At 41.9% G+C, this 12,764-nt stretch overlaps 1 pseudogene; it reads left to right on the top strand.

Annotated features, from left to right (window-relative positions):
* The first annotated feature begins 661 nt into the window (after positions 1–661).
* Positions 662–9,496, top strand: LOC119882753 (annotated as a pseudogene).
* The last annotated feature ends 3,268 nt before the right edge of the window (positions 9,497–12,764 follow it).

Here is a 12,764-nt window from a genome sequence, read left to right as displayed (position 1 = left end):
CTGGTTACACAGACAGGATAAGCAGGTTTCTTAAACAGTCTCAGCCAGGGTGTTTCCCATCCAAACCCACGTGTGTAAGTAGTTAAGTATTCACATAATAAGAATTATCCAATGATGTTTGAACTTGGCCATCATTAAAAGCCTGCCACTAAAGTCCCTCCTCTTTTTGTAATTTTCCCTGAAATTGTCTCTTCTGCTCTTGTTCTCATTTATATTCTCTCTTCTGTCCTGTCAATTCGTGCTGGTGGATTGCCTGAGTGGAAAAGTTAGACGACCAGAAAGACAACTTAACTTTCAGGTAAAAGAAGTCACTTTGTGCTTTCAGGTAGTATTTGGCTGTAATAACTAAACTGCAAACTTTTTGGGGCTTGGTGGTACCAGGTGGAGAAATAAGCTGATTAAGTATTGGTTACTGAACCAATTGTAGATTGACATTTTATTGTCTAATTTGATTGGTGTAAAAGTGCAACACATCAGCCATCAGTAGTACTTATTATTTTGTTCATCTCTGTCAGCTCTGTTTTTTTCCCCTACAAGACAACCGACTGACACGACAAGCATCTAGGTGGAACATCGGTGCAACTCACTCACTAATGCGATTTGCACCTGAATTAATACAACTTTCTCTGCCATCAACCCTCTTCATCCAAACTTTACAGCATTGATCCTTCTCACCATGTCCAACCAACCCACACAGTCCCAACACCAGGGTGACTACATGACCCTGATGAGAGGCTTGAAAGAGCTGGACTTCCGGGGTCTTTTGTGTTCCCAGTGACCTGGTGCTGATTGGAGACCATGCCTTCCCTTTAGCAATGAACAGCCAAGGCCAGGTCCTGATGGCTGCCTCTCTGTACGGCAGTGGAAGGATCGTGGTTCTGGGTCATGAGGGCTACCTGACCGCCTTTCCTGCTCTGGTAGAGAACGCTGTGACCTGGCTGAGAGGAGATGGATCTGAAAATGTTTCTGTGGGGATCCACACAAACGTCAAGGCAGTCTCTGATAATCTCATCAAATCCAGCTTCCAAGCAGAAGTTGTGGGGGCCTTTAGTGGCAACGTGGGGGTGTATGTGACTGATGCCTACAGCGTGGGTGCAGACGTAAAGGACCTGGTGGCCTTTCTGAAAGCTGGAGGAGGAGTGCTGATAGCAGGGCAGGCATGGAACTGGGCTGCAGATCACCCCAAGGAGAACACGCTGCTTCAGTTTGAAGGGAACAAGGTTTCTGGTGTGGCAGGGATCTACATCTCTGAGCGCAAGTGTGAAGTAGAGTACCTTCCTGTCTACCCTCAGATCCCATCTTCCTGGATGGCTATAGTGTGAGTGTATACTTTACTTGCACTTGCTTTAGTTGCACATTTAGAAAGGCTCCACTTTACAAGGTGACAACTTTTAATCTGAATTATATCATATACTGTCTTATCTGTCATACTTGACATCCATCTTTTCTCTTCCTCTTCACTCTTTAAATAAAGAACTGGTAAGGATTTTGAGGATGACCTGGAGTTCTTACTCCAGGGGATTTCAGAGTTTGACATCAACACTGGAGGTTTAGCTTCTGAGGTTCTGGTCCATGGACCACTAGCCTTTCCCATCGGGGCCACAAACAATGGACGTGCATTCCTAGCAGGAGCCTACTATGGGCAGGGACGAGTCATTGTGGTTACACATGAAGGATTTATGGGACAAGAGGTACAGTTTAAATTAAAACTTTGTTTTAGAATTTCACTTGCCTTCATAAGTCAAATTGAGAACATAATGAGGTTTTGCTTATATGGTACGTTTTTATACCTAAACTACATGTGCACATTGTCATTATGTGTTATGAAGGCATAATTTCTAAAAACAATCTTTTATGTAAATGATTAATTTCTGCAGTGTGCTGAATAATGAGACATGTGCTGATCTGTCAAATCTTATTATGTGATTAACAAACTATTGCCTTTATCACAGACATTTGCTCCATTTTGGAACAATGCCATTCATTGGTTGGATGAAGGCCGGCAGGGGATCGTTGGTGTATTGCACGATCCAGCACTCCAAGTTCTCAGCAAGTCAGGGTTACAGTGTGAGAAGACAGACTTCAGGGGAAGACCTGAGTGTATTTGTGTGCACGGCGTACAGCGATAATCATGTGGAGGAAATCCAACACTTTGTGGCAGAGGGAGGAGGCCTGCTGATTGGTGGACATGCCTGGTACTGGGCACAGACACACCACGGGCAAAACGCAATGACAGAGTTCCCAGGTATGATAATGCACCACAAAAGTTTGATTAAATACTTCCCAGTTCATCCCATGATAATCCCACAACATAATGCATGCTAAGCATACTCCAGGTACTACTGTCTAAATGCACATGCTGGTGGGATAATGTACTAGGCGATGATTCATATTCAGGACAACTCAAAATGTAGATAGGTAATTCTAAAAAGCTTATAAAATGGGCTACTGTAGAGAGCCAAGAAACGTACGTTTAGAGCCAAACTGAGGATTTGCCAGCCTCTACAGAATTACAACATGGAGGTACATGCAAATTAAACACAGTGAAACCAGGTACATGGACTCTAAAGTTAGATTAATTTGACTGCAGATGACTAGTGAGACTGAGCTACTGGGCTTGCATAGGACATACAGGGGAACAAGGGACAGAGAAAGGGAAAGTTGGCTGTCTGGATGCCTTTAGGGGGGACGGGGTAGATAACTGACGACCAGGTTTTCCTCAAAATGAAGTTTTTCATACATGTCCATTCATATCGGAAAGCAAGAGAGTTTAAACCTGAGGGGCCGCACTGCTGTCATAGTGAGGGAGGGAGATAAGATATTGTTTGAATATGGGGATGATGGCACACATTTTCAAACAGTTTCTCCTCCCAGACATTCATAGTGTGGCACACAAACCAAACCTCCGCATGCCTGGCCAATCACTGCGTGAAGTGAGTGAGAATGTAAATTGTTGATTTCGGAAAGTTACAGAACAGACACAGTGTGCACTATATGGCAAGAAGGGGTTAACACTCTAACAATGGACAAAGGTGGTACATTATCTAAAACAGATTATGAACGAAGGTTTCTCCTGAAGAAAAATATGTTCTTTGCAAACTGAAATGTTGTCATGCTTGTTATTTTCTCACAAAATCTACCTCAGTTGTCAGCTGCCAAGAAAATGGCTTGCTCTAATGGCTGAGATGGTGTAGATCCCAAAAAGAAGACATGAAGATTCACAGCTAAACTGTGAAGAACACTGGTGCTGACAACAGGCAGGAAAGCTAGGAGACAGGACAGACAAGACATTCTGGTAAAGATGAGTTCAAAGAGGGAATGGACAATATAGGCTGGTGGTTATTTGTGTCAAGATCACATACGGCAGGCACACAAGGATAAGGGTTATTCATCATATAAACTGCAGCTGGTGAGAAGTCAGGCAACTAAGGACAAGTGGGAAGAGAAAAGTTCATGTTCTAAGGATGTACCTACAGTCAAACTCTAACTATAACAGTTTTACCACTAAGACACAGTAGATGAAATCAGGTTTCCTGGAATGTCTTTCAGGGAACAAGATCCTGAACAAAATGGGCTTGAGCCTGTTGGGGTCAACAGTCGAAGGAGGTTTATACAAGGCCCCTGTGCCCAGCCAGGCCATCAAAGATACCTACCACTTCCGCAACCTTCTTGGCCGCTTTGCTGGCCATGTAACCGGTGGCAAAGAACTTACCAACGACGAAGAGGAATATCTTAAAAAGCTGGGTGGTGACTGTGCCAAGTACTTGCACATGAAGGCTCATGACTGCTCCTCCTACACGCAGATCGTGTCCACCCTCACTGACATCTTAATGAAGTCAGACATGCCTCAGGTGAGTAGACAAAATACACTAACATGTACGCTTTAGAAAACATTCCAGTAGAACAGCACAAGGCTAACAACCAGTCAGATGTGTTAGAGAACAAGTCAGATTGTTTTCACATTTTTGCTGTGCAGTCTTATTCATCTGATGATTACACACTGGTGAGTTTTGGTTGCCCGTGGCGTGGAGTGGAATATCAATGATTTGCCACGAAACGGGAAGTTGTTATAACTTGTGTGTACATTCTGACATCTGTACCAAACTTTATGTGATTGATAATGGTCCCGCCCCCAACACATCTACATGCTAAAATTCTGTTATGGTCATAGCGCCACCTACTGGCAACCGGAAGTATGCCCTGTGTGAAAGATTTTCTCAGTGTGTTCCACACTTGATGTACTGGGACATAATGTATCGTTACTGGGTGCTCCTTTGCACCACACAGAGGACAAAGACAGTGACTTTTAAGTATTTCATGCAGCTTCCAAAGCTCCTTGCGCTTTACGTGCAAGGGCCCCTGATGTAGCAGTACTTTGCAGCAGTAGTGGTAGCAGTCACAGCTAACAGCTGACAGCTCTCACATGTATTTTCTTTAGTAAATACCCTTTCTAGTTTCCCACACTTTGGGAATCGCTGTGTTGGAACAACATCTTTTAATAATCATTTATTTTCTTTAAAGGTGTGTGACAGCTGCCCTGTAAATACTGCAAAAGACCACCTACTCCTCAGTGTGGCAGCAGAGGTATACAAGGTTTCCCCAGATCCTGATGCTCTCCTGCCCTACATCATCAAGCATAACCCGTTGCTGCCAGTTGTTTACAACCACAGGATCAAGATTAATGTTAACACAGCAGGTCAGACCTTGTTGTGGACAAAATATGTGAACTATTCATGAATTATATTTACGCTACTGCATTGCATTTATCTATGTAAATATGACTGAGTATAATCTTTACTTCTGCGCTGTGTGTGTGTGTGTGTGTGTGTGTGTGTGTGTGTGTCAGGAGGGGAGGAGTGGATCAGTACAGGTCTCTACCTCTCTCCTGGTATGAAGACCTACATGGCCATACCAGCAGAGATAGTCAACAAGGAATGGAAGGTAGAGTGGACAATATTGAGTTCATTGTGTTTCTGTTAATGTTGCGCTCCCAATGGAGGGCCAGGCCATCCCATGCAAGCCTCAGTCCCCAACAGTGACTAGGCAACATGTTCCTAGCCCGGTCCAGACCCCAGTCCAGCTAAATTTAGAGGGGTAAACTATTTTGTAACAGACAGTGCAAGTAATTCAGTCCTCTCAGGTCATTCAATCTTTGAATGTACTACAGTCGTCGTCATCATATCCAGCTTTCCAGCCTTGCATCCTTTTATTTATCGTACAAACAACACTTACTCTCAGTAACACAATTCCATGTCTTCCCCAGATCCAGATAGGATGTCAAACAGACCATCTCAACGCTGCAGAGTTAAAGAGAGCACCATGTGTTCATGAACGATTTCCTGTTACCTCAGAGCTGATGCAGGTGTGGAACCTGTGGGGTGGACTCATCTACCTGGTAGCCCCACCCAAAACACAAGTGCATGGGGTAGAGGTCACAGTGCAGATGGCTGTACCTGCGCCGTACTATAGATCAGGTGAGTCTTGAAGGTGTGGTATGTGTCTGCTGATATGTTTATTCTTATGGGGATAAATAGAAGGTGTGTAGTGATTTCTGTCAATTATAATAGGGGATAATATGGTTGTTTTGGGATTCAGGGCAGTGTAAGTAGGGACATCTTGTTCAAAATCGAATGTAATATCATTGCTTCTCATAAAATGTCGGTTGATATTGGCAATTCAAGCGAAATAGTTTCAGTTTAGCAGTTGTCCCTTAAAATATATAATTTTACAAAATTGTGCTATAATTCTTTGATCTGATTTGAATCCCTCCCTTTTTTTCAGGTATGACAACAGCAGCTGATTGGTCGTTGTTGCGCACAGCCCCTGCACCCTGGGCAGAGTTGGAGTTTGACAACATCATCCTTACTGTACCATCAGATGTTATTTGGGACCTAGAGCGCCCTGATGAGCTGGCGGCACTCTGGGATGACATCATGAGGGGCATTGCTGATCTTGCTGCCATCCCACACAAATTTCCCCGCAAAGAACGTTTTGTTACTGATGTGCAGATTTCCCATGGTAAGTGCATTTGACTTTGACTTTGTTATAGTTTTGTTATTTGCTTATCCTGTTGAGAGTCCCGGAGAGATAAAGCCTGTCCTAGCTCACACTAGGTGAGAGGCAGGGTGCACCATGTACAGATCACCAGTTTATCAGTTCATCATTTCAGACAGACAACTATTCACATTCAAACCCACGGACAATTCAGAGTTTCACTGTATCTGCATGTCCATGTTAACGCCAAGGGGGCACTGTCAGTGCTAACTGTCCATATACTGAAAATAAATTACCAGGACTCTCAGGGACATCAGATGACATCAACTACATACTTCATCATGATAATGTCTTGAGTTTAAAAAATACAACACTTCTATAAAATTACTAATTGAATGAGTACTTGATGCTATGATGCTTGTGATTTGTGCATTGCTTTAATCGCATGCACATGCACTACAATGTGATACATCTCTACCAGGGGCGGACTCAATTATTCAGGCCGGGAATTTGACTCCATCCCAGGCCACCCTGTTCATGCAAACCACCAGACCGCAAACTTTGTGGACTAACCCTTTCTGTTGATGTAACAGGCACCAAAGCAGGTCTTTGCCACTATGTTCATCTACAGACATTTAGGACAGATCATAAAAGTAGCCTATGTGAGTTTTCAAGGTATGCTATGGCTATGAGTGCACCCTCAAAAACTCCAGAGAAATAGCCTACACAGCACATACAAATGTATAAGGCTTGGCATGTAAATAAGCATGGGCCACACTTAAAGAATAGAATGATATATACAGAGTTTGCACAAATGTTAACATTTTATCTTTATAGACAAGCATCAATCATGTCAAAGTATCAAAAACGTTACACACTCACATGTTCACTGAACTTGAACATAAGCTACAACAATGAAAGTAAGTAGGCCTATAATGCAAAAGTCCAAAAAGCACTCCTATAGCCCACAAAAAAAAAAAAAAATTGATTACGATGTTCAGTCACCGGTGTCCATAAAGCAAACAGCACAAAAATATATACACGTCTTTCAATAATTTTTACTAGATAGCCTATATTTAATGTTTTCGATAGTCTATAAAGAAAATACAGTTACAGACATTCAGTAGCGCACAGAAGCCATTGCCATGGTTACAGCAGTGTTTCCTTGCAGAGTGCTTGTTGGTCTGTCTGTTCACATGAGTGCAGTGAGACCCTGCGGATCCAAAAGAGTACACAGGAGGAGGGTTGCTCCCTGTCTGAAAAGGCTTTATAAACAAACAGAAATGCTTAAACATGTAGCCAACTGCGTGGAAGCTCTTAACACCGGCAGAGAAACACAGAGAGAGAGATAGCACGGACACTGTGGATACGCCGTTTCTTGATAGATTGTAAAAAAGCTTGCCATATTATCACTGCCGCTGGTCAAGTTGACAATTAAAGGCAGGCCACTGAGAAATCTCCCAACTCTCCAGACGGCCAGACCACCAGTGTTCTCTACCATAGATATGGAACCATTAAGATCGTTTTTTTTCTGTTAAGGTTGGATGCATGCAGGTTATCCTATCATGGCACACAAGTCCACAGCAGCTGAGCTGGTCAGCATCAACGACATCAGGTGTAAAGGCCTGTGGGGCCCCATACATGAGCTTGGACACAACCAACAGAGAAGCTGCTGGGAGTTCCCATCACACACCACAGAGTGTACATGCAACCTGTGGTCAGTGTATGTGCATGAAGAGGTGCTGAGGATCAACAGGGAACAGGTGGAGTAAATTAGTTTTATTTAGTTGACAAAAACAGAGACTAACGGCTAGAACACCCTGGTCTTAAAGGCTATGGTGACATATTTTTACATCAATAGATGTTACAAAAGACTACTGTTCTTTCGATGTAATGTCATTTGGATTACATTGTTTAACCAGAATTTAAAACACAATTTCATCTTGTTCAACGCAGGCTCATCCAGCTATGACTTCAACAGATCGAAACAGTCGAGCAGAGGAGTATGTTAAGGGGGGCAAGAAACTCAGCAACTGGGAAATGTGGGTGGCCCTGGAGACATATATGCAGGTGAGAGAGAATCACTGTATATAGCACCCTGTAGAGAGACTATGTTACACTGGAGTCAGCACTTAAACAAAACTGCACCTCTTCAAAGGAAAAAATACTACTAATAAAATTTAAGTAGACTGAAGGTCTGTAGCCCCTTTCAGCTTAGTGAGGCTTTAGTGGCCATTACACACCAAACAAGAAAATGTTCTATTCTTCTTTCTATTTCTGTTCTTTCCTCTACCTCTGGCTCCTTCCATGTAGCTCCAGGAAAAGTTTGGCTGGGATGCCTTTAAGAAGGTGTTTGCTGCCTACCACAAGATGTCCAACTTTCCCAATGACAACTACGGAAAGATGAACCTGTATGCAGAGACCTTCTCCCAGACTGTGGGGATGAACTTGGCTGGATTCTTCAAGGCCTGGGGCTGGCCCATCGAAACAGCCACTGAAGAGAAACTCTGCAACCTGCCTCCCTGGAGTGACCACCCCATGGTCCAGTATGACTGAACATCAGACTGCTGCTGATTAAAATTGTAGAGAGATTACTGGGTATTTTAATTTACTGACTGTGTTTTCTTTGTTATTGTATGTTCCGTGTATTTTGACCACCACTACAAGGTGGGCTAGATTTGTATTCTGAAGATGAGTTAGCTGTACACATTAGATAGCTTTTTAATTTCACAGTACTAGTAAAAGTCAGTTCCAAGAAAAAAGGGTTAGTTTCAGGGTCATAATAACAAATTATCTTAAATGTGTGTCAATGTTACTTATGTGAATTAATAAACTGTAAATTTCAGTGGTACATTATCTGCTCTAATGCTCCATCTTAAAAGGCTACTATACAAAGTAAAGTCAGGTTAACTAGTTACTAATTCTTTATTATTATTATTGTTATTATTATTATTATTCACTAACTATTCAGTCATGGTTAACATGTCTTTAATTTTACTACAATGATATTTACTTTCACTCTCAACATTAACTTCACCCCTTCGGTTTACCAAAATGTCCCTCTGAAGTTTTTGAGTGATTATCTGAGGGAAAAATTTGCCACAATGGTCCAGATCTAACTTATTACTGTGCCGCACTAAACCTTCCTCATTTAACAAGTAAAGTTTTTTTATTATCAGCTGATTGTCGGATGCACATGTTGCCATCAATCAAAAGGCCTAAAAAAGTCCTATTCATCTAGGACAATTGGCATTTGCTGGATTGGTTATTATTCAGTTTTTAATTTGGGTTCTGTATAATTTAAATTTTTATCAATTCACTTTTTAGCTAAAGATTATGAATCTGTAAGCACACAGCAATACAATGGTTGGTGTCATACAGCATATTCTCATGTAGCAAGGGTGGGCCAAGTGCTTTCATAATTTGGATTTTGCTCATCAACTAAGTTGTAGGGTTCTGTGATGCTTCGAGACCTGGGTTGATATCTGACTGTCAATGAACACCTGTAATGCCAAGGATTTGGGGATTTTTTGTTGCAGTTTCACATTATAACTTTGTAATGATGTTAGCTTTGTACTGTAGGAGGGTATTAATACTGTCACAGTTATGACAAATAAATAAACCTATATTTTATACATGTACATGGTACTACAGAGACTACATTAATATGAATATACATCTGGGACTTCTGATCTTGCTGCTTAGCAAGGATTATTTCCTAGGACTGACCTTATGATTCTTTCTCTACCATAAAAATGAAAAGGTTTGTGTAACATTATTGCATACATTTTATTAGATTTTACAAACTCTTCAAGAAAGGTCTTCTCAAGAAATGAATACACAAATGTGACATTTCACAGTCAGTGTATTACCGTTATAGTCTCAGCATCCAATAACATTGACTATTGAATTTTGCAGACTGGATGAACAGGTTTCATATACAGTCACAGTCAGGGTGTGTCTCTGTTTCAACACACGTAATCAAGCCCCAAGAAATGAAAACAAACACAGTGTTGACAGATAATGATGCAGGATCTTTCCCTTAATCTCTCATAAGGCTCATTCTGTGGGTCGAGATGTCTAGTGGGCCATGAGCCAGAACCCCATTCTGGAGATCAAACTCCTGGAGTAGGAACTCAAAGTCTGATTCTGAATTTCTAAGGGGTGAAGAAGGAAAGAAATGTGCCAAGATATGAAATATACAGTTTTTTATAGAATTATTCTGATTCTGTATTTAAAAAGACAAAACAGAAGGAAGATAGAGACATGGAGATCAGAGGAACAGAAGAGGAATTTACACTTTGTTAGGGGCATTACCCATTGTTTTTAGACACCCTGATGTTGTTCTAGGGATGGCAATGTCAGAGTATCTGTTGGTCATCCACAGCATTCAGACTTCAGTATTGGATGGATTGGATTGAAACTTTGTACAGACATTTATGGTAACCAGAGGAAGAATCCTACTGACTTTCTGGTGACCATTTGACTTTTACTGTAACACCAAAATGAGGTTGACATTTGTGTTTCTTAGTGAAATTTCTCAACAACTTTTTGCCCAAGGCCATCTTTGTTGCCAGCCTCCAGACGGGTTCTGCCTTCGCCACCGGCTTCTGAAAGGGTACCGCCTACATCACCAACCTCCAAGTCGTCCGTCAAGTGGCCTTCCAGACCTGCTTTCCCTGCTACCTCAGACCAGGCTGTTCGCTTGAGGTCTTCTGCACCACCCTCTTGCTTCTTGCTCCTGAAGCCCTCCTCCCGACCCTATTGACCCTCCCTGCTTGGTGTTTCTGACCAGCCTTTTGTGACGTCTGGGATCCGCCCCTTGAGTGGGGGTTCTGTCACAGTTAGCTCCTCAATCCCTCTCTTCAGCCACACTCTCTCATTCCCGGCCCTCTGCAATACTTCCTGTACCTGCCTGCCTACCAACATAGCTTATATAGTAAGGTTATTCATTTATGGACAATAAATCATTGAACTGCACCTGTCTGTGACCGTGACAGCAACGCCAACATGAGGTTGATGTTGCTATTGGATGGATAGGTATTACATGTGGTACACATATTCATGGTGCCTAAAGGTTGAATAATAAATACTTTGATGTAGCTCTGACTTTTCATCTACCACCAATAGGTCAAAGTTTTTACTTATCCACAAAATATGTCAATGTCTACCTTCTGGATTGGCACAGAATATGGTACAGAAACTCATGGTTCCCAGACTATGACTCCTAATGAAGTGGGTGATCCCTTGACACACCCTCTAGCTCCACCATGAGGTTCAAGGGTAAGGTGACCAGATTTCTGAAATGACAAACGGGGACATTTGTGGTTTGGTGGTCATGTCATTAAAAAATTTTATGTTATTATATATGAAATAATTAGAGGCTGTAATCACTTTCTGGCAAGTAGAATAATGCATTTTATGTGTTGTTTTGGCCATTTAAAGGCAATTTAAGAGGTAAAAAGTACTAGGTGAGTTATAATCTGTCAAATATAACTTCTAAATTAAATCAAGTCGTTTTGAGGCAAAATCTACTTTTCAGTCAATATGTGGAAGCTGCAATCACTTCAAGTGGTTTACATAGGTTGTGTTGGCAATTTAAAGGTATTTCAACAGGTAAAAATGAATGGATCGGTTGGTACACAGCAAGCTAAATAATGTAGGTCATGTCTTTATTTTATATATAACTAATATGGTGATCTGGTGGCTCATCCTTCCCGGTCCCTAGTTTGTCCTATTTTTTTTCCCCTTCCCTGTGTGTCTGTCTACTTTCTGTCTGTTGTTTGTTGTTTGTATGTCTGCAGGTGTTCCTGAAGTTCCTGGAGCTTCCCACACACCTGAAGTCAATCTACTAATCACCACTGCTGATTTATACCCGGCTCATTCCTCCAGTATTCGCCAGGTCGTCAGTTAACCTATGTGGTCAACCACTCATCAGGCCAAACACTCTGCTAGTGTTTCTCTACTCGTGTTGCCATCATCTAATGTGTGTTTTTTTTGTCTCAGGGGATCGCTGCTTGGGGAAGCTCTGCTTGTCCGCCTGTTTTGGAGTCTCTTTTGGGTCTCGCTGCCTGCCTGCCACTCTCGACCACCACGCACCAGAGACCTCAACCTTCATTCTGTCAATAAATCCTCTTGTTTTTTGCCCTAACCCTGTATCTGCTCCTGGATCCTTTTTTTGCTTTGCATAACAACTCAGCTGTAAGACATGTTAATTACAGGGTCCATTCCGTTTTCCAAATGTAAACAATGATATTAGACATAGGCCTACCAAACACATATTCCATCGGCAACAACAGGCCTATATATTGCCTTCCGTATAGGCTAATCACATAAATGTCATGCATGGTTACGCTGTAAACTATAAACACTTATTGGCCACAATTGTGATTATTCTGTTAAAAGAAATGTTAAAGTATCACTTTGCTATTACCACGGACATAAAATAATGTTTGTTTGCACGTTATGTCTGTTTGATTCAGATAAAAGCAGCTGTAGATGTAAAGAGACTGGGCGATACAGAGCACATTCTTTTCGGCACGCACTGTATGCTCTGCTGTCTAGTCTTTCTGGCCACGTAAAATCTGATTTCAGGTCTGTTAACGCCTTATACAGTCTATTATTAACAAGACATTTCAGGGGACAGCTCCAGACGGGGACAGGCCACCAAAATCAGGGACATCTGGTCACCCTATTCAAGGGGTAAGATGTAGTTTTAAGCAGCTGCTAGAGGTGTGGTTTTTAAGTGCAACCAGGTGTGTGCTTGTATG

This window comes from Micropterus salmoides, unplaced genomic scaffold (assembly GCF_014851395.1).
Source record: "Micropterus salmoides isolate LMB-PRFRI ecotype aquatic unplaced genomic scaffold, ASM1485139v1 Ms_hic_scaffold_3, whole genome shotgun sequence".
NCBI classification, from domain to species: Eukaryota; Metazoa; Chordata; class Actinopteri; order Centrarchiformes; family Centrarchidae; genus Micropterus; species Micropterus salmoides.
Note: the sequence above shows the minus strand (reverse complement) of the source record. Positions and strands in the feature narration are given on the sequence as shown.